The sequence below is a fragment of the Mastomys coucha genome, unplaced genomic scaffold (assembly GCF_008632895.1).
Source record: "Mastomys coucha isolate ucsf_1 unplaced genomic scaffold, UCSF_Mcou_1 pScaffold12, whole genome shotgun sequence".
In the NCBI taxonomy this organism is placed as follows: domain Eukaryota; kingdom Metazoa; phylum Chordata; class Mammalia; order Rodentia; family Muridae; genus Mastomys; species Mastomys coucha.
The window spans coordinates 55,610,770-55,614,766 of record NW_022196894.1 but is presented as its reverse complement, the minus strand read 5'-3'; positions in this window follow the sequence as shown (position 1 = coordinate 55,614,766).

Here is a 3,997-nt window from a genome sequence, read left to right as displayed (position 1 = left end):
TTAAAATATGTTTTTAAATGTTAACAAATACAGATAAATTGAAATCATGTAACTTTTCTCATCATAATACAATAAAAGTTTAAAAAAAATGTAGAGTGGATAAACTGCCCCCTTCAGTCAAATAACAAAGGGTCTGTGCTGTCTAATGGAGTACATCTACCATGGGACATGGGCTAATCTCTGCTTGCTCCATTATCTACTGCACATGCCTATCCTTCATTTTCTACCACCCTTTTCTTGCTCCAAAAATATTTGTCCCTCTTCTGTACTAGGCTTAAAACATTCTCTCTTTCCAGCCAATTCACTCACTGCTCCTCAGTGTGAATACTGCTCACTAGATATAGCTATAGATAAATAAAGATATGCCCAAGATTCCTACTGACATTTAAAAATCAGCTTACATACTATTTTCTTAGAAAGGTCTTTCTTAAGCACCTAATTCAAGTTATAAGTACCCTGACTTGTTAACCCATGGTATTTCACTTGTAGATGTTATCAGGGGTTGAGATTATTTTGGTTTTTGTTTGATACATTTTCTTTCCATTTCTGTCTTCTTTCTTGCAATATTTCCGGTCTTAATCTTTCCAACTCTTAATTTGTCACACAGTGAAATCCTTATTATATCATTTATGATGAAACTAGACTCATGGAACTCATATTACTTTGTTAATAAATTTCAGTTCTTAATTCCTCCAGAAATAATCAAAAGGAATCACCCTTTTAAGTGAATCATTTTGCACCTAGAAAACTCAACCTTAGTCAATGTAAGTGATGGTAGCTTTGGAGATGGTGAGCAATGTTCTTGGCCAGACATCTACCCTGGTTTTCAGAAGAGCAGTTTTCAAAAGGCATAAGACAAATTAGCAATGACCACATGGCAAGGGTCTAAAAAGGGAGAGTGCTTCAGAGAGATGGAAGAATAACAATGACATTATGATAATAAAGTCACTGATCACATTCTTTTTTAAAATGAAGCCCTAGGTTCTGTCTGGTATGAGATCATATTTTACAAAGGCAGAATAAAGACAGAATAAACACTGTATAACCAAAAATTAAAATAAGAATGCTATAAATTTGCAATTTGACTATGACTCAAGTTCAAAAATGGCCTGTAAAGCCAAAGATTAAAGAAGGAAAGACACAACTGACTTTTAATAGATTTAAAACTGGCTGTATCCAGAATGAAAAGAGCATAAAAGTTAAAATTTGGTAAAATGATTTTATTAGTAAAAGATTTAAACTCTGAAGCCAGTAAGATGGTTTGGTGGGTAATGGTGCTTGCCACAAAGTCTGAAGACCTGGATTTCACCTCTGGATCCATGTAACAGATGGAGAGAACTGACTCCTGGAAGTTGTCCTATGGCATCTACAAATGAGCTGTGACACCTGCTTTTTACCAGTACAGGATTAAATCTAATACTTTTTTTTTTTGAGACAGGGTATTTATTATATATTTTTCAAAGATTTAAATTCTGTTGTTGCTTTGCTTCCAACTTATGTATCAAGAGACAGAATTTCATAATGAACAAATGAAACTGGAAAAGAGAAAAGAACGTGTGACAGAGAATCAGATGTATGAATTAATGAACTCAATAGAACTAGCAAATCAACACAATGTTTAAAAGAATTCTATTGAATGATGTAGAAGCTAAAAGACCGATGAAACCTCAGTGTAAAGTTCATATGGAATGAAACACAATCTTAAGCATTCTTACTTACTCATGGTAAAATTCTAAAGCATGTCCTCATAAATGAATTAGGAACAGTATATTATGTTAAGACAAACAGGCAAAACAAGACAGCTTCCACACATTGTTTCTTTAATAAATAAACATGGGAAATATTGAGACAACTGAAACTGAGCAAAAATCTCATCAGGCTAAATTGTTCAATTTAACAGCTGCTTTCCAAGAAAGGATATATGAGATGTGCTGCTTTTAGTATTTCACAGGGTGAGTATCTCAAAGAAAGTGCATTAAGAAACTGATTATATCACAGTTTTTATTTTGAAGGTTTATCTAAATTTTAATTACACATCCATGCAATGATATGTACATGTGTGAATACAGGTGTCCACAGAGTTCAGAAGAGGATATGGGATCCTCTGGAATGGAATTACAAACATCCATGAGCCACCTGACTTGAGGGCTTGAAATTGAATCCAGATCCCCTCCCAGATCAATACATGCTCTTACCTTCTCAGCCATCTCTCCAGCTCCTACTTTATGGCTTCATGTTTTTGTCTCTCGAGTCAACTTTTGTTCACTGATGACTCAAAAGAAGTCAATGGGTCCCACTTGTCACATGCATTGCCAACAAAAGCTGGGAGCAACAGCTAATGTGACAGATGGCTGAATCAATTCTGAAAAATATTATGACAGGTTGAAATATTGGACTAAAGCAAATAAAATAATGTTGGGTTCCAAAATTGCCATACATGGAAAAGACAAGAGACACCTGGCTTAAGAGAAACATATGCCAGCAAAGTCTAGAAGGTTTGCTTCACTGCAAACAGAAACAGTGTAGTAAAAATTGTTCCACAGAAATGTTTTCACAGGAGAGAAAGGACTGGAAGCATTGGGACTCCACGGTCAACCATTGAAGGTCATCTTAGAATGTCCAATGTGTTCAGGTGAAGACCGTAAGGAAGTCAAATTGTCTGGATGTTATTACAGAACAGGAACATAAGAATGGAATGGTTTGTTTAGATAAAAGTGTTCTTAGACTAAGACACTACACAAGGAAACACGCTCTGATTATTTGTCCCTCCAATGGGGAAAATTCATAATTGAAAATTAGAAAATTAGAAACGTCTAATTGACAAGATGGAAAGCTTCCTTTAAAATTTTTTTATTTATTTTGGTGTGTGTGTGTGTGTTTGTGTTTATACAGGTGCCCAGATGGCCAGAAACGATTGTCATTGCCCCTGATCTTGAGCACTGAACTGTCTTCTTAGTCCAACAAGCTCCATTTTGATGTATCTACTTAAATCAGATTGAGAGACTATTTGACCAGGATATTAAAGGTAAAATTCTTATTCTCGTGTCTACTTTTCTAGTCTAGATAGAATTTTAGAAGTCTATCAAACTATATTTTTCAATATTGCTTTTCTGGCATGAAACCTTAAAAGCCTTTCATGTGCATGATTGTAGAATGCTTAATGGGGAAATAGTTTCGGATAATCTGTGTAAAATTCTGCTTTTCAGAGGTAAGAAATGAATCCTTCTATTCTGCATCTGTTTTTTGGGTTTTGTTTGTTTGTTTGTTTGTTTTGTTTTTGTGACTGGTATGTGCACTACACTGGATTGGGCGCACAACCAGGGAGGGAGATTGGAGTCCACAATTATCGTCTATTGTGGAAGACTGGCAAACAACCAAAATAGGGACAGATAGAAAATAATAAACTATACTGTTCCTGCTGAGCTCAACGGGATTCCTCAATTGGACTCCTGAGGCAGCAGCCCGGCTCGGCCCATCAGGTGTTTGGGACCGGAGACAGCTCCAGGGATCAAAGTCAGAACTGGTAGCCCAGAATTCAAAAAGAACTAAACCTTTAATCCGCTTTCCTGCCTGGAGCCCTCGCTTGCAGGGGCTTGTTTACATGACTGATATGTACTGATATGTTTTTTCCCTGTTCTCACTTATATGCTAAAAGACGTAAGATTGTTTTGCCTTAGGTATAAATATCCCGATTCACTAAGTAAAGATCACACCTTGATAAGCATCTACTTGGTGTCGTTCCTTGTCTCTCCTAACCCGCTTATTTTCACAGAATCTCAACTTCCCCCGTTCGTGAATCACCCACGTTAAGAAGTGAAACTGCGGGCCGGTTTCCTTCAATAAACAACTGAGAGATTGCAACTCGTTCTGATTAAAAGATTGGAAAACATAGAATTTTAAAGGAGATTTAGAAAAACAACCAGGAAAAGCATTTGTTGTTTGTTTTTAATTGAAATCATGGCAGTGACCTCATCCACAATCAACTCAAGACAGAGAG